We start from the raw sequence: 19,703 nt of genomic DNA on the forward strand, positions 1-19,703 counted from the left end.
CCTGTGCATGCGTGCGTGACCCCCCTGCGCTCCTCCCACTTTTGGCACACGATGGCATGATGGGCCTGGTAAGCCCGTTTTTCGCCCTCCCAAGGCTCCAGATGTTTTCTAGGAGCCTGGGGAGGGTGAACATGGCCTTCCCCTGCTCCCCCCAGAGGCTGTTTCCCAACTTCTGGTGGGCTCAGAAGGCCCGACAATCAGCTGGCCAGCACGCACATGCATGCTGGAATTGAGCTAGGGAAATGCTCGCGTGCCCACAGATATGGCTTTGCGTGCCACTTGTGGCACGCATGCCATAGGTTCGCCATCATGGAGATAAGGGATGTCCTCTTTTTTCAGTTCTGTAAGTATTAATTGGTAGGTAAATCACATTATTATATTTGATTTCACTATTATGTAGGAACATTCTATTATCCCAATAATTATTAAATGATATCAATTGCTCAAATATACAAATAGTATTTCTGCTATACTTATATTAATCCAACTAATTATGAAAGAGTTTGGGATATTAAAACACAAATCTGCACAGGGCAAATAGCCAAACATAATGGCGTCTACATTTTTTATTTTATTTATTTATTTGTCAAACATTTACAAGTTAGCAGGTATGAATATGAACATGAGCATGAATGAAGGAAATGAATACAAATAAATGGGGACAGTAGGCACACTGGTACACTTATGCATGCCCCCCTTACGGACTTCTTAGGAATGGGGTAGGCCCAATTTTAAACAATATTGTCTGAGCCTTGACATATAACACTGAAACTATTAGAAAACTTGATGGATTATAGATGGACTTATTCCTTTCATGGTTTTAAAAATCTACCAAAGTGCTAGCAAGAAATTTGTACCATTTCTTGCCTAAGGCCAGGAGGAATTCACTTGCTCTCACCATACAGATTAAATAGTCATTTAGACATATAGAACATCAAGGAAGTTGCTCTCATCATACAGTTACACAGAGTAAACTATAAAAAAACAAAGATATTACTGAAGGAGTATATGAATCAATATTGTCTATTTGCTTTTATTATGAATTGCTTATGCTACTATATAATTGTTACTGATTAAACCAATATTTGTTGTTTGCCTCTGATATGATATACTGATAGAAATCATTTATTAGGAATTAAGCTTTGTTATTGGCTTCTGCTTATATTATTGCATATTGTCAGAAATTAGTTGTTATGAACTAATTCTAGCTTAGTAAATTCTAACCTTAATAGTGGCTGGCATTAGTGCAAAGTTTGTTATCTCACTGCTGTGTCTTGCTTCTATTCTTGGCTTCAAAGCTAGACATATCTTTGAAAATATAAAATAAATTGTTACCCAGGAATTTCAGGCCCAATAGATAAAGGAACCAGAGTAGGGAGTTTTCCTGCCCCATAAATCCTGAAAGCATTCTGCCAATTAAAAAAAGGGGCCAAGGGGGAGGGGGAGCCGCCTCTACACAAGACTATAGGAACACTCCATAGATAAGGTAGACAGAGACTGGGGCCAAAACAAAGAATGCTTTAAAGATCACGTTAGTAACGAACCTTTGTCTTTGATTGGGTAAACTTTGTTTCTATCTGCGTAAAATGTATGTAATACTCTGAACCACTTTTGTAGGGGATGGCTATTCCTTACATGCATTTTGTTTGTATGTTTTGGATATAGTTTAGTCACCCAGCTTTTTGTAATGGCCATAAATAAAAGCTGATGTTTTTTGCAAGCCTCATATCGAGTCTCACTCTCTTTGGCATCTCAGTGGCTTAGGGAAACTTCTGGGATCTTACATTACCAATGAAGGCAAATATACATGTCCCAGGATAATGTTGCAGGATCCAATCTGGCTTAGTCACCGGGATCAGAGGTTTAGTCTTCAGAGTTTCATACTCAGGCTGAAGCCAACCCTCAGGGGATCATCTTCTCTTTACTGGAATGTGCAGAGAAGTTCCCAGAGGATGGGCTCCAGCACAAATCTGAAAGCTCAGAAGACTAAACCTCTGATTCCGGTGACTAACCCAGATTGGATCCTGCAACAAAGACATTCCTCATTTGGCTGCATTTATTGTAAATCTCTAACTTTTGAAGGCTTTCTTAATGATACTTTACAGCGCAATAAGCTGCTTCAGGATGAAATCCCTTTCTTTAAAAGATATAGTATTGCAAACTGGCTGGCCTTGTATCAGTTATTAGAAGAGCATAGGGAATTTGTATGGTATTACTCAAAGCTGTCTGCATGTTTCATGAAAGCTTAATTACACAACAACAAAAGTTAATTAAAGTATTTGCCACCCTAACTAGAAATTGTAAACATTTTAAAGAAATATTTATTATTTGGCATTATTACATTGGTACTCCTTATTATACTTCAATATGGTCTTAATTAATAGGTTGTTTTGTTTGTTTATTTGCCTGCCACACAACCTGCAACAACTTTTAAAAATCTGGTCTAAAATCCTATGTAGTTTAAATGCTAACTGTACACTTGCTTACTAACAATAATAAAATATAAATAGCTTGAGAACCAAATGGAGGAATTGTCCTCTGGAATTTTAGGCCTCATAATTAGCATTTTGAAAGGTGATATCAGCTCATTAACATGGCATTCTAGGCCTCTTTTTTAACTTCAGGAAAACATTTTTTTTCTTGACCAAAGCCATTTACTTTGGTATGTGGGAACTTGTTTTTTCAGCACTAAAAAATAAAAAACAAACTTTCTTAAACCTCCATGCAAGTTTTAAGAACCATATAAACTCATCTGAGAAAGAATGATATATTTGCCACTTTGTGGAATGCTATCTTGCTTCAGTTCTATCTTCTATGTTATCTTACTTAAGTTTCACATGTAATCAATCGCTTTTATTGTTTAATCACTTGCTTTCTAATTTATATGTCAAATCTATATATAATTTGTTTCTGTACCTATAAAAAGACACCCCCTTAATGAATGTTTTTGTGTACCTAAATTATTTGGTGATTCATATTTTCAGGTGGGCAAAGAAGCCTATTACAAAGTAAAAAATCTCTCTCTCAGATGCAGGATACAAATTCTTTTCAACTTCCTGCCAAACTCTGGGTGCCTGAACATGAAAGCTACAGCCTAAACCAATGCAATGGCCATACATCATGCATGGTTTTCTTGTTGGAGCATGGCAATGTGAAAAGAAAACAATCTTGGTCCCCCTAGTCAGTCCCTGGGCTTTGAAATTCTCTTATGCTGCCCCATTTTAGAGAAATAGGACCTATTTGATTGGTCCATCCCTCGAATCGATGGAGCCAATGGGGCTTCAAAGGAAATTGGGAGTTATGCCTGAGGATCTGTTGCATGGTCCTTCACCCCAGCTGCTGCCTAGATTAGGAAGATGGTCAGGGCCTTGGAACCTCTCTTGGCCCATTTAGCACTTCTCATAGTTTGCAAAAGAATTGAAGATGTTAAAAAGGATCAAAAGATATCTGGAACACTGCTGGGGAAGATAAGAGACAAATCCAACATAACATGAACTAGAACCACTATTAAGCCTACCTTATATTAGTAAGACTTGCAGAATGTCAATATTTCTCTGTTTGCATTGCATTCACAGAGTATTATGTTGTAGACCTATTTAAGGTTATCCAAGCCTTGCTCCCCAGCCTATCCAAGCCCTATGGAGGTCCTTCAGGGCTGCACAGAGGATTATCTGCGCATCTGGTAAATAAATCCGTTCAAAACTGTTCTCAGTTGCAGGCAAAGCATGCTGAATGCGTGGATATGCCCAGGTAAGGAATTCCCAATTATCTGGGAACAGTTTGATCCTGATTGAAGTGGGCATATTCTCAGGGTTGTAAATATGACCACCTCTGATTAGACAATGCCTCTCCTGACTGGTCAAGGCTGCCCAGAAGGTGACATGGATACTAGTGAGGGAAGGTGTGTTTCTGGTACCTTTTTACCAGGTACTCCAGTATACTCTCTACTCAAGAAGCTGTTGCTAGATCCACCATGCTGTATAATTTTTGCCTAGTATCCCACATCTCCTTTTTAGGAAAGGTGGCTGGATTTGGAACAAAAACAGCATTGGTTACTTTTTGGATGATCTCTGGCAAGAGTGGGATGGAGTTAATGCATCTATCCTCACTCTCAGTGGCTTTTGATGTCCATTTTGATCAGTTTTGGGACTGTAGAGAACACAGTTTTGTTCTGGTTCACTAAAAAGTTCACCGGTCCTAAAAAGTGTTAGTAGGGAATGAGAGGTCCATCCTGTGGCTCTTCCTCTGTGGGAGTTCTGCATGACTTAGTGCTTTTTCCACATCTGTTTAACATCTACATGAAACTGCAGGGATGAGACTATCCAATATCAAAGCATGAGATATTATCAGTGTGCATCTGATACCCAGTTTTACATATTCATACCAGATAAATTAGTTGATGCTAGGGATGTTCTTTCACAGTGATTGAAGATATGCAGATGTGGATAGGGAATCAATTAATCCCTGGTAAAATGGATTGGTTATGGGTGAAGGGCTCCTCTATACCCAGGAGTTTACTACCTTTTGTCTTGAATGGATTTGAATTGTCACAGATGGACCTGGTTTTCAATCTGAGAGAACCTTTGAGGTCTTTCTGGATTCACAAGTCCTGCTCAAGGAGCATGTGTCAATCTTGGCTACATGGGTCTTTGCTTAAAGTTAAAGTTGTGCAACAGTTGTATACTTCCTGAATCAGGAAGCCCTCCTCTTAGTCCCCCGTGCCCTAGTCATCATGTTGATGACTACAATTTTATTTCTTCATTCTAGTGTTGTCTTATTCAGTGCATATATATATATATATATATATATATATATATATATATATATATATATTTGCTTTTGTTTACCATTTTCTACTTGTTTTGTTTTAATATATCATATATTGCCTAGAATCATATGAATAACTGAGACAATTAATATAAATATATACATTTTTCATTTGAATTGAAAAAAATCCTGTTCTTTTCCCAATATTATTTGGGTACAATATATTGAGATATTCTTCAGAATATCTTTTCCCAATGAACAACATGAACATGTATATTCTAACATTAGATTCAGCAACAAATTGAAAAATGTAGACCAATGAACTGGGCAGAGAATCTCAGGCTACTGATGTCTAACTTTTGCTTGTCTTGGTATAGAAGCTTAATGGGGTTACCCAATTTGAAAAGTCTTAGATGAGACCATGACAGAAATCAATTCATTCAAATGATTCATGTCTTTCTGTTAAATGACAAACTGTTAGTGAGTTACATTTTTCTAGTCATACTCACCAGTTCTGAGCAGTGGAAATACTTCAAAGAACTGTTCTTCATCAGTTTTAACTAATCTACTTTCAGTTTGATTTTACCAAATTAGAAACTGAGAACTGCTGCTAACCATTTTTTCCCCATTTCTGCTTTTACCAGAATGAAACAACATACACCCACTCTTGTGGTAAAATACTAATTGTTACAGTTTCTTTGCAATGTTGCTATAGTGGTGGGAGATTCCCAATGAGAAATATCTAGATTGATTTCTACAAAATAACACTTTCCTACCCGTAATCTCACCCTCCCTAAGTTTTTTTAATAGAAGAAAAACTGGTGGCAGTTTATAGCAAATAATATAGGTTTCTGTTTAAAATGGAAATATGGACATGTTCATGTCTCACAGATCATGGGATACTTCCTAGAGTATTAAAATGAATAGTAGCAGATTAAAGTCAGGCTTCTATAATATATAATTTTCAAAGCTGATCTAGATTTACTGTGTATATGACAAATACATGGAAGACTTTTTACTTACTGTTTGGTTTAAATTGGTTTAAATTTAAACATAATGTGACTCGGATTGAAACAAACATTTTAATCCAAGTTTAAGTTCATATTTATCACCTTTTTAAATGATTAATTTACTATGACAAATTGCTTTAGTAGTAGCTAACAGTGGTTAGCTGAATTCTGAAACAGTGGTGTCTTCAAATCATACACATCATCTACAGAAATGATAAATGTTTTTCCTTGCTTTTTAAAAATTCTTTTTATTATGTTAGCAATATAAAATCATTATTTTTATTTTACTTTCAAATACAGTTTTATGATGTGGATGAGGAGAAAAAAACCCCAAAATAACAAAAATGAAATGAAGCTGTTGGACATGGAAGTTAAATATACATATAACATTTAACTTTTTTCTCTGCAACTTTTTGAATTGTCCTGAATACATGCTGAATATATTGAACATCCAAACTGTGGAGGACAATTTTAAAAAATGAAAGTAATCTGCAGATATATGTTCCTCATTTAAATAAGAGCTTTATTTACAGGGCAATTTTAACAATTCAATAATACGTAAGATACAAACTTAATATCATCATTTGTGTAACTTTCAATTTTACATTGTTTTGCATGTAAATTGCTATTGTGTTTGTAGAAACTGGGCCAATATCATGTATGAGAGTGACAATTGCTAGATGGCAATAGTTCTTCCTTACTTTCGCTGACCTCATTTACAGTTATACCATAGCTTCACTGATAAGTGCTCCATTAAAAATTAATTTAATTAGACTAGATAGCAAAGACATTCCTTTGATCTATTCAAAATGTCAAAATCTTTCAATTTCTAACCTGTTTACTTAGAAAGATTTTCATCCTTTTAAAATTATGTTTTACTGGATACGTTATACTTCTACTATTTTGTTTGGCTCTCATAAAATATTGTATATTACCACTGAAGACATACCCAAGGAAAGGAGAATTAAAATATCCATACTGTTTATATCAATATTTAAATCCTTATTTTTTGAACTAATTTTTATTTTATTCAAAACATTAAAATACAAACTCCAAAAAAGGAGAAAAAAAACAAAAATAAAACAAGACTATACCAAAAAGTGCATTAAAAACAAAACAAACATATACATAAATTGTCCTTCCGAGTTGAATATTGAAGAATGTAGACCAATAAACTGGGGAGAGAATCTCAGACTACTGATGTCTAAAGAACTCCTCCCTACTTGTGAAGCAGGCACATAACTTATAAATTTCTACAACACTGTTTACCCAATCCACTTAGCTTGATATCAATCTACTGTATGAAAACATATTTAACAGAAAAATTAAACTTCAAAACACTCTGTTAACAGTTTTTTCACTGGCAGAAAATCCACAATGTACAAAAAAGTTTGCTATGAATTGTAACATACAGAATAGCAGAATTGGAAGGGACCTTAGAGGTGTTCTAGTCCAACCCCCTGCTTAAGTAAGAGATCCCACACTATTCTTTCAGACAAGTGGCTGTCCAATTGTTCTTAAAAGCCTCCACAGTTGGAGCACCCACAACTTCTATAGGCAAACCATCCCACTGATTAATAATTCTCACTGTCAGGAAATTTCTCCTTAGTTCTAGGTTGCTTGTTTCCTTAATTAGTTTCCATCCATTGCTTCTTGTCTGGCCTTCTGGTGCTTTGGAAAATAGATTGATGCTCTTTTCTTTGTGGCAGTCCCTCATATATTGGAACACTGCTATCATGTCACCCCGGTCCTTCTTTTTACTAAACTAGACATACCCAATTCCTGTAACAGTTCTTCATATGTTTTAGTCTCCAAGCCTCAATCATCAAGTTGCTCTTTTCTGCATTATTTCCAGGGTCTCTATATCTTTTCTATAATATGGTAACAAAAACTGGGTGCAGTATTCCAGGTATGGTCTTACTAAGGTTTTATAAAGTGGTACTAATACTTGATGTGATCTTGATTTTATCCCTCTGTTTATGCAACCTAGGACTGCATTGGCATTTTTACTGCTGCTGCTCACTGCTGCCTCATATTTAAGTGGTTGTCTAGTAGGACTTCATGATCCCTCTTTGAAACAGATTTTACTTAATCTGTACTTGTGCATTTGGTTTTTCTTGCCTAAGTGTAAAACCTTACTTTTCTCTACATTAAATTTTGTTTTGTTCGCTAGAGTATGTTGGCTACTGCCAGTTTAGTGTTGTCTGCAAATTTGATGAATTCTCCTTCTGTTCTCTTATCTAAATCATTTATGAAGATATTGAAAAGCATGGGCCTAAGACAGAACTTTGGGACACTCCACTGCTTACTTCCCTCCATGTAGATGTAGTTTCATTAAGGATTACATGTTGAGTGTGGTTTGTTAGCCAATTACAAATTGGCTGACAAATTACAAAATACCTTATACCACCAGACTTGAAATTCTAGGCTTAGAAAACTTAGAACTACGCCACCTTTGATATGACCTAAGCATAGCTCATAAAATCATTTGCTACAATGTCCTACCTGTCAATGACTACTTCAGCTTCAACCACAACAATACACGAGCACACAATAGATACAAACTTAAAGTGAACAGCTCCAAATTCGATTGCAGAAAATATGACTTCAGCAACAGAGTGGTCAATGCCTGGAATGCACTACCTGACTCTGTGGTTTCATCCGAAAACCCCCAAAATTTTAATCTAAGATTGTCTATTGTTGACCTCACCCCATTCCTAAGAGGTCTGTAAGGGGCATGCATAAGAGTACCAGCGTGCCTGTCCTAATGTTTCCTCTATTTGTATCTATTTTATGTACCCAATCCATCTTTATACTTATATATATTACCTAATATGTTCTTGACAAATAAAATAAAATTAAAAATAAAATAAATCTTGTGGTGATGCTGTCTATCCCACAATTTTCTAGCTTACCAAAAAGTAGGTTGTTGTTTCTTTTTGTCAAATATGTTACTGAAATCCAGGTATACTGTATCCACAGCATTTCACTGGTCCACTAATTTAGTCACTTTGTCAAAGAATAAGATTTGTTTGGCATGATCTGTTTTTGACAAACCCATGTTTGCTTCTGTTCATAATTTTGCTTGCTTCTAGGTGTTCGCAAATCTGTTTTTTTATTATCTTTTCCAGGATTTTCCCAGGTATTGTTGTCAGAGTGATTGGCTTGTACTTTCCTGAATCTGTTTCCCCCCCACTTTTTAAAAAAAGATGGGAACCACATCGACTCTTTTCTAGTCCTCTGGTTGTCCCTTTGCTCTAAAATATGGTTCAATTGTTCTGAGATCACATCTGCCAGGTCCTTCAGAAATCTGGGATATAATCAGTCAGGTCCTGGTAATTTGAAATCATCCAGAACAAACAGGTGTTCTCTTGCAATTTTCTTGCTTATTTTAATTTTTATCTCTGTCTGTCTTTTATGCTTATGTTTTTGGTACATTTGGCTATATTTTTTCTTTTTGCATGAAGACAGATGTAAAGAATGAACTAAGCAGTTCTGCTTTCTCTCTACTGCCTTTTACTTCCTTGCCATCTTTTCCCATTAGTGAACTGATTGGTTAAATGTTAAAAAATAACATATTTTAGCTTTTATTTTCTGATTGTGCCTGGAGTGCCTGGAGGCCGTGCAGATCTGGATGGGGAGAAACAGACTCAGGCTCAACCCATCCAAGACCGAGTGGCTGTGGTTTCCGGCGTCCCGATATAGCCAGCTGGCGCCATCGCTGGCTATTGGGGGCGAGTTGTTGGCCCCCACAGAGAGGGCTCGCAACTTGGGCGTCCTCCTGGATACACGGCTGTCCTTAGAAGAATATCTGACGGCTGTGGCCAGGGGGACTTTCTATCAGGTTCGCCTGATTCGCCAGTTGTGTCCCTTTCTGGATCGGGACTCCTTATGCACGGTCACTCACGCCCTTGTCACTTTCCACCTGGACTACTGCAATGCTCTCTACATGGGGCTCCCCTTGAGAAGTACCCAGAGGCTCCAACTGGTCCAGAATGTGGCCACGTGGGTGATTATGGGGGCAACATGGCGCTCCCACGTAACACCTCTCCTGCGCGAACTGCACTGGCTCCCGATGGTCTTCCGGGTGCACTTCAAGGTACTGGTTACCACCTTTAGGCCGCTCCATGGCTCAGGACCTGGCTATCTACGAGACCGCCTTCTGCCACCGGTAGCCTCTCACCGACCAGTACGCTCCCACAGAAAGGGGCTTCTCAGAGTGCTGTCGGCCAAACAGTGTTGACTGGTGGCCCCCAGGGGGTGAGCCTTCTCTGTGGGAGCACCTGCCCTTTGGAATGAGCTCCCCCCAGAAATATGGAGGATCCCGAATCTGCGCACTTTCCGCCATGCCCTTAAGACCTTTTTATTCCATCAAGCAGGGCTGGCCTAACCCTTTTTAATTGTTCAATTTTAATTTGGATCTGTTCTTAAAAATAAGGGTGTTTTAATTAGTGGGCCAAATCTATTTAATATGTCTTTTAACTTGTTTTTAAATTTTATATTATATTTGTTTTATTTATGGCTGTTCACTGCCCTGAGTCCTTCGGGAGTAGGGTGGTATATAAATTTAAATAAACTGAAACTGAAACTGAAACTGAAACAGATTGATTATAATAAAATTATTACAAATTTTCCTCAATCTTCTTGCAAAAGTTGAGTTCATCACTCAATCTATCCTGGAGCACCAGGGAATTGCCACAGGACTGGAAAAGAGCTGATATAGTTCCCATCTTAAAAAAAACAAGGCAGCGGGGTGGGGGGGAGAAACAGATCCAGGAAACTACAGACCTATCAGCCTGACCTCAATACCAGGGAAGATTCTGGAAAAGATAATCAAGCAACGAATCAGCGAACACCAAGAAGCAAACAAAGTAATAACCAAAGCCAACATGGGTTTGTCAAAAACAGATCATGCCAGACAAATCATATTGCATTCTTTGACAAAGAGACAAAATTAGTGGATCAGAGGAATGCTGTCGATATAATTTACTTGGACTTCAGTAAGACATTTGATAAAATAGACTATAACATAATACTTGTGTAGGAAGTTAGCACCCACCCCCCCTCCTAGAAGAATGAAATATTTTAGGAAATATTAAAAAGGCAGAATATATTTCCCTGGATGAAAAATTTAGAAACATGTTTTAAAGACAAAGCAGCTCTCACCTTCCTGCCTCCCCCCACCCTTTGTCAATGGGCCAGAGGCAGAAACCTAATTCCCTCTCCCTTTTGTCAATGGACTATCATCTGCAACATAATAGGACCCATCTAGCAACAGAAACTCACCACATTGCACCTGGGAAGATTACATCAGCCAGCAAGGCTAGCTAAGACCCCACCCCCTGGGCGTCTGACAACCAATCAGGATACTCTTCCTGTGCCTCTCAAAGCCCAGAGAGGGCATAAAACCCAGGGACTAGCAGCATCTCTGCCCTTTTCTGTTCAGGAACTCAAACCATGTGATCCTGTCCACCACTAAACCATCTTTCCAAGCAGCCACCATGTTTCCAGTGTCTTTTTCCCCACTTGGAGCTGAACCAAGAAGGATAATTCTTCAAACAGTTGCATAAACAAAGGAATAGAATCAAGATCACATGAAGTGTTAATATCACTTTATAATGCTCTATAATGCTTTGTTATGGCCACACTTGGAATACTGCATCCGGTTTTGGACGCTGCAATGTGAAAAAGATGTTGAGACTCTAGAAAAAGTGTAGAGAAGAGCAACAAAGATAATTAGGGGACTGGAGGCTAAAACATATAAAGAATGTTTGCTGGAATTGGGTATGACTAGTTTGATGAAAAAAAGGAGTAGGAGTAACATGATAGTAGTGTTCTAAAATCTCAGAGACTGTCACAAAGAAGAGGGAGTCAAGCTATTTCCCAAAGCATCTGAGGGCAGGACAAGAATCAATGGGTGGAAACCAGTGGTGGGTTGCTCCGGTTCGGCCGAGCCAGTAGGGGTGATGCTATTACGTCATCGAACTGGTTCACTTTCTTTGGGAGCTGGGCCCTCCTGCCCGTCCCCGCGTTATCCCGACCTTATATTTCTTCTTTTTTCGCTTAGCTGAGAGGTGCGGCAGAGCAGATTGCCGCACCTCAGCTGGGCAGATTCACAATGTGCTTGCGCAAAGTGCGCGACCGAAGAGGTGATCGCGCGCAAAGCGCACACACAAAGAGAACCGGTAATAAAGCCAGTTAGAACCCACCCCTGGTGGAAACTAATCAAGAAGAGACACAACCTAGAACTAAAAAGAAATTTCCTGACAGTTAGAACAATTAATCAGTGGAACAACTTGCCTCCAGAAGTTGTAAATGCTCTAACACTGGAAGTTTTAAAGAAGAGATTGGATAACAATTTGTCTGAAATGATGTAGGATTTCCTGCCTAAGTAGGGTTTGGACTAGAAGACTCCAAGGTCCCTTCCAACTCTGTTTTTCTATTGATCAATTCTATCAACTCTGATGTTATAGAATCCATACCTTTCTCGGAGCCTTTAACTAACTTATATTTTCCAAGTCAACCTCAGGCATTAGTTCTGCCAGCAGCAAGTTACATTCCAATCCATCTAATTGTAAATCTTGTTGTAGTACTATTACTTGTATCTGGTTACCATCTTATAAAACCATTGTTACATTATCAAGCCTTTTATCCAAATTTTCAAGTTGAACTTGTAAATTGAAAAGTATTCTTTCTGTCCAGCTTTCCCAATAAGCTTTATCTTGACATATTGTATGCTTTTTGATGATATTTTAATATAGTCCAAAGTACTTCAATAGTAAACTTTTACAGCTGGAACTTTTACAGCCAGTCATAAATAGCTCCTCTCAAAGACAGGAAAAGCACCATAACAAATTAGCTTCAAAAATATAGAGAAAAGTTTTCTTAGCAAAAAAAGAAATTTAAATTTAAAACATTAAGACCAGAGTTTAAAAGAAAACAAACAAATCTTTGTAGTGAAAATACGATACCAATGTAAATCAAATCAGATCTCTTTCATCCTTTTTCAATCAAATAACAATTTGATTGCAGTTTTCAATCCTGAAAATGCTATGTACAATAAAAATACACAAATCTATAGTTAATAAAACTAAAAAATAAACATAAAATATAATAAAACTGCATAAAATAAATAATAAAGCAGCATAATATATATAATTGTGGCAGTTACCAAAATTTGTACTAATTTTCAGTTGTAAGTAGGATGGATGGTACAGAATTGGGCAAGCTGGAAAGATATGTCAGTATCCTGGTCAGAAAGAAGAAGTAAGAGTCTTCTGCTCTCTACCATCATACTTGTATATGGTTGCCTTTGCTGAACTTTTGCTAACAAAACATTATGTGTTAACATTTGAACCTCGTTTTCCTTATTTAAGAGATGAGCTAGGAGGAAAATTGTGATTATGTTTTTTTTACTTAGGTAATAAGCTATTAAAATTGTTTTTAACCAGCTTGCAAGTTGCTTTTTTCTTTTTCTTTGCCTTTTTCTTATTTTTCCTTGTTTCACCCTTCCTTCCTTCCTTCCTTCCTTCCTTCCTTCCTTCCTTCCTTCCTTCCTTCCTTTCTTTCTTCCTTCTTTCCTTCTTTCCTTCTTTCCTTCTTTCCTTCCTTCCTCCCTCCCTCCCTTTTGATTTTTATTCTTTTCATTTATAATTCTTAATAGAATTATTTTTAAAAAATCTAAGCAAACCTTGTTATCATCTCTTGTTAGCCAGGTTGATTTGAAATAGCCTCTGTGAATAAGTGGAGCCAGACTCCTAGAGGAGGGGAGTGGGAGGGAATATCTATCAGTTATCCATTGCCCATCCCACTCTCAGAATGACTCTGGATGGTGTGCATTGCAGCCAGACATTAAAGAAATAGAACCAGACTTTGGCATCACAGAAAATAAGCCAATCTCTACACATATTATTTCCAAACAATTAATTATCCAAAATTGAAATAGTGGTGGAAGCTCTGAGCCTATGGTATGAAAGCTGGAAGATATTAGTAATTTCTGACACAGATTTTTCTAAATTTTACAGTTTGTGGCTCCACCTTTTTGCTTTTATATTAGGTTGTTATTGTGTGCGAGACATACTGTATAGGAATTAAGTTGTTTATTTTCTAATGGCAAATAACAGAAAAATAAAGGGGTTAAATATGGAAAAAATTCTAAAATGGTACTTCCTGGAGCATGAGAGATGTGATTGGGGAAATCAGCTCCCCTTCCTTTGGAGACAGCTCAATCTTGAAACAATAAATATAATTACTTTTTAAAATTAAAGAGTTAAATAAGCTGTTCATTGATTTAAGTATAAATGCATAAGAAAAATAATCAAGGCTGGAGTAAATAAATTTATAGTGCTGCTAAAATCACAGATATTGTTTAAAAGAATCCCACCTAGAATTCTACAAGGAGAATTTAAGATTTCCTAGCAGGCCCTAAGATGGTATGGGTCTGCTTTTTATTGCTTTTGTTCAAAATCATTTTGATATAGAAATTCTATTTAATCCATCCAAGAATTGAGCATGTATATAGGACATTATTGATCAGATATAAGACATTAATGTTAAATTTACAGAATGAAAGAAGAATCATAGCACAATGCTAATTACACATTTACTCAAGGAATTGTTCTTTGATCAAAAGTTCCTACTTGAATCAGTTTTATCTATATGCATTTTTTGTTTTCTGAAAATCCTAACCTTAAAATCTGAGGCTATGGGAAGATGCTAATCCTATTGATTTCCAACCTTTACAGATAGTCATCAATTTACAACAGTTCATTTAGTGATCATTCAAAGTTACAACAGCACTGAAAAAACTGACTTATGAACGTTTTTCACACTAATGACCACTGCATGATCACATGATCAAAATTTGGATAGTAGGCAACTGGTTCATATTTATGACAGTTGCTGTGTCCTAGATTCATGTGATCATCTTTTGTGACCTTCTGACAAGGAAAGTCAATGGGGAAGTCAGATTAATTTAACAACGGGGTTACTAACTTAACTAGAATGATTCACTTAATAATTGTGCCAAGAAAAATGTCACTATTCTAGATGCAAAATATCTATTTTTGTCACTGTTCTAATGAATACATAAAGTGGTTACATAAAACTATAGTGGTTACATAAAAACTGTCCTCCAATCAATGGACTTATTATTATGCAAAGGATTTCTTTTCTGCAAAGCTGAATTTTAAAAATAAAAAAATAAAACAAAACTCCCAGCTGTTTTCATCAATTGACTGTATTTGAATATTATGTTTCCCTGAATGAGAAAAGGAGAAACATAATATTTTGCCTTTTTAATATTTCCTAAAATATTTCATTCTTTTAGGAGAGGGCTGGGTGCTAACTTTCTACAATAGGATCATACGTATTTAACAGTAACATAGTTGAAAGGGATCTTGATGCCATCTAGTCCAACCCCCTGCACACACAGGAGACCTGTACTAGGGATTCGAATCGCTGAACTGCCGACCTTTCTGATCAACAAGCTCAGTGTCTTAGCCACTGAGCCCCCAGTCACCTATTCCAACTCTCTACCCAAGGCAAGAATCTCATATCATCTTGGACATATGATTGTCAAAATCTTTTTTTTTAAAAAAAAACCTCCATTAATGGGCAAGCTGTTCCACTGCTTAATAGTTCTCATTGTCAGAAAATTCTAGGTTATTTCTAGGTTGACTTTCCTATTGCTTCTTGTCCTACCTCTGGTGCTCTGAAGAATAAATCAATGGCCTCTTTTCTGAGGCAAGCTTTTAAGTTTATGCTTTGGATTTAGTTTTAGAAATTGGCCTCCTTCCTCTTTCCCTCTCCAGTTTTAGTTTAAGCCCTTCAGATGACCTGAGCAAGATGTCTTCCAAACACTTTTTCCTACTCCTTGTGAATTGAGCCCCTCTTTTGCTAAAAGCCTATCATGCAGACCAGGTGTTCCCAACCTCTGGGTTGCAGCCCACTAGTGGGCCGAGAGGTGTTTGCTACCGGGCCATGGAAATGGTAGGCGAGTGCACATGTGTACACGTACATCCCCACTTGCATGAGCAGTGGATGAGCACGTGCATGTATACTCCATTTGCATGAATGGCGGGCAAACTTGCACAATGCTCACGTAAATGGAGCTGCACGTGTGCCCAGGCACTTGCTGGCTGTTTGTACAAAACCATCCTTTCTCCTCCCCTCCAGTCTGCAAAGCTGAAAAGATTGAGGTACTCTGATGTAGACCTAGGGTGGGCAACTGTGGCCCTTTTACAACCTGTGGACTTCAACTCCCAGAATTCCTGAGACAGCCAAGCTCAGGCTGTCCAGCAATCCAAAGTTTTCTCAATAGCATCATCCCTTGAGCCAATTAATTAACCTTTGAAATCCTGTGCTTCCTTATGGGGTTAACTGTCCTTTGGAAGTATGTATAAAAACATTGTCTGTGTTCCTAAGTCTTTTGCCTTTCTGCCTATCTCCTCATAGTCCCTTGATATTTTTAAGGGTCTTTTCTGTAGTATCCCAACATGACAACGGAGAAAGGGATAATAATTGGTATGCTACATTAGTTGGATAAACCTCTCTGTCATATCTTTTATCTTTGCATTGGGAGACAACACACTTTCCTTGATAATTTGTCTGGTCTCTAGACTACTGATTCTGTTTCTCTGAAAAGCAAGACACCGATCAGTACAACACACAATTTCCTCTAGAAAATTAGGAGATCTAATGGACTCCTGTTCTTTGGACAGTCTGAGCAACTCTTCTTCCTGTTACTGGAATACTTGATGAAGACCCTTTTTCAGATGCCTGCATGTCTTCTTCCTGGGAGAGGGTATGAAATTGATTGATTATTAAACTCCAGTGGCAGGGATAGTCTTCTCATATTTTTTTGTGCTCGGAACAACATGATACCTTCTTTTCTTCTCAAGGGCTTCATTTTTTCCAGAGAGTTTCCAAGTGATTAAATATGTCTCTAGACGCTCCACTTTTTCCTCCATCAATTTGATCAGTTTGCACTTGTAGGTGTAATCTGAGTCCTCCTCCAACAGGAATACAAACATAGCAACACAAGATGATACCAATTTTCTTCATTATTTTATTGCTCTTAAGGGCTGCTAGCTTGTTCCACTGAGAAGTCCCACTTCTCTGTTTCTTGTGAGCTCTTCTTCATTCTCCCAGAATCCTCTGGCACTTTGCAAATGCTCCCACAGAAACAATACTGATTGCTTAGCATCTCTAACTTCAAGAATCTCTTCTTCCTTCACCTCAAATCTCCACATCAATTTTGCAATGAGTTCAACCCTCCCCTCTCCACAAACTGAAGTTTTGTAAAGATGACAAATAAATATTTAATTCAAATATTAAACTGAATGCAAGCAGAACAGAAAATGATTACATATAAATATGTATTCAGGTTACTATTATGGATATTAGTTAATTGTACTGCAATGGCAAAAAATAAATCTAATCTGAACCATAGAAATGATGCTGCAACTTGGTTTTTCCCATATATTTGTGCACTGCCTTAAAAGGCCAATACCTCTAGCTAATATAATCTACAAAATCCTTATGACACACTGTGCTATACTAGCATACTTGCTGACTATACTTTATCTGAAAAATGTTTTTCTTCATTGTACTCTGTTGAGCTAAAGATATAATAGTGAAAGAATAGAAACAAGAAAAAGAATCAATGGACGGGGGGGGGGAAGCTTTAAATTTATGTTAACAGGAAGCTATGTAGTTCTGTTATTCTCCTTGTGTATTAATTATGAATAAATTATGTTAAACTCTCATCAGAATGACCCGTTTATCATTACTTGTTTGAATAATCACATGTACACTGTCAAAATTCTTTCTTTAAAATACAAATGAAGAAAACTATTTCCAAATGGCTGCTTTGTTGGTTATTTTGTTTAAATATTATTGTTTTGCCAGGAAATTAAACTATTACTGTTTTAAATGCAGTTGATGAGTTCCAAGTGTTATGATGTCATTTTTCAAGTGTAGTATCAAGCTGATGCAACTAAAAACAAGGTATTTCTCTAAATTGGTAAAACAAGATTCTTGTATTCAAAATATGGTAGCATTAAACAAATGGGGAGTTCAACCTGGCTGTTTCCAATTTGTAGAAAAAGAAGAAATGCATGAGCTTGTTCTCATATGACCCAAAACATCCAACAGTAGAGATTATATGGACAAAGAGGAAAATGATTCTAGCATTCATCTATAAAAGAAGAGAACAGAATAGCTTGTACTGAATACAAAATTAAATTCCATTTCCTGACTTATATTTTTACATTTCTGCCTTCTTTTTATTGATGTGAACTGTTTCATATCATATTTTGCTAAACAAGTTTTTTAAAAAAAGAAATACAATATTAATAGAGCTAGTTTGGTGTAGTGGTTAAGAGATTAGAAACCATGAGATTAGAAACCAGAGACTGTGAGTCTCTACCTTAGGCACAAAGCCAGCTAGTCACTTTCTCTTAGTCATAAGAGGGTGGCAAAGGCAAACCACTTCTGAAAAATATTGCTACGAAAATCCAGATAGTCTCTGAAAAGCAGATTCAATTGAATGGAAATAAATCTAAATTGGCCTATAAGGTGGATCCTCCACTTGAGTGAAGGCTGGACTGGTTGTGAGATTGATCAGTATTCTATGATAGCCAAAAATAGGAGTCTTGTAGCATCTTTTCACGGCAATAGATTTTATTCAAGGGCATAAGCTTTTGTGAATCACAGCAATGAGGTGGCTAAATTAAATGCTAAATTAAAATTGGGATGGAACAGATAGGAGAAAAAGAGAAGATAGGTTGCTTATATGCATGGGATAAATTAAAATTCTTTAATTTATTAAAATTTAATTAAAATTCTTTAATTTATCCCATGATAAAATTAATTTATCATGGGATAAATTAAAATATCTATTAACAGTTGTTACATGTTAAAAATCCATTTGTTGACACTTTCAAAGATAACCTGAAATCTTTTCATGTGAATTCTGAGGGCGATACAGGATGGATTTTGTAATAGTTGAAACATGGTTTTTGTAGTAATGTTGCATTTGTTAACTTTACTTGTATTTTAAATTTGCTTTTTAAATTATATTGCTAATAATATCCCATAAGCCTTAACCTTAAAAAAAAACCAGGATGGCAGGAGAGCATTTGATCATTGTAGATAACAATTACATTTTTAGTTGTTCTCAGTGAATAAATAAAATAGTCAAGCTCAACTTTGGGAAGTACTGAGAATGTCTTACCCATACCCTTTTTGATGTTTAACTTTGCAAATGTTTCTTTTACTTTTACCCAGAATACAATGCTCTTTTTCTATGGCCATGCTCACCTATTACTGGATACTTTAATTCTTGCGATGTAACTGAAAAGATGACTATTTCAGAAATCTTACACTCGAATTGTCCAGATAGTTCTCTGCCCTCAATATGATTATAACCACAACCTGAAATGTTGATTATAAATCACTGTGGTAATTGAGATACCCTTGTGACTGCTTTGCTCAATAACCAGAATTTCAGCTCTCCCCCTTGCAGTCATTAAGTGATCACACAGAGGTGCATCAGAAAGTGTGGAGGCCTTGGAAACCCCTGAGCTCACAGGCATGCAGAAACATCTGTTGGTTGGGAAGCCTTGGCTGGCTAGGCCAACCAGCACACAGTTCTACTCATTCTCCCCCTGCCACTCATCATTCTCCATGTCTCACTACACCCAGAAGGCTTCAGATGTCCAGGCAAAAACCTGCAGCAGGCCAAAAAGTCTTGACTGACTAGGCACACCAGTGTGTGAGTCTCCTCTCCCCATAATCTTCCTGAGAGGTCTGGGCCTTTACCCTGCCCTGCCCTACTATACCTGGGTCCAAATCCTTTTCCCTTTCCTGCATCTTCATCAAGGCTAGAGAGGCAATCTTGTTTCTGTCCAGCCTGAGATTCTT

Source organism: Pantherophis guttatus, chromosome 4, assembly GCF_059756535.1.
Source record: "Pantherophis guttatus breed Tessera chromosome 4, ASM5975653v1, whole genome shotgun sequence".
Taxonomy (NCBI): Eukaryota; Metazoa; Chordata; class Lepidosauria; order Squamata; family Colubridae; genus Pantherophis; species Pantherophis guttatus.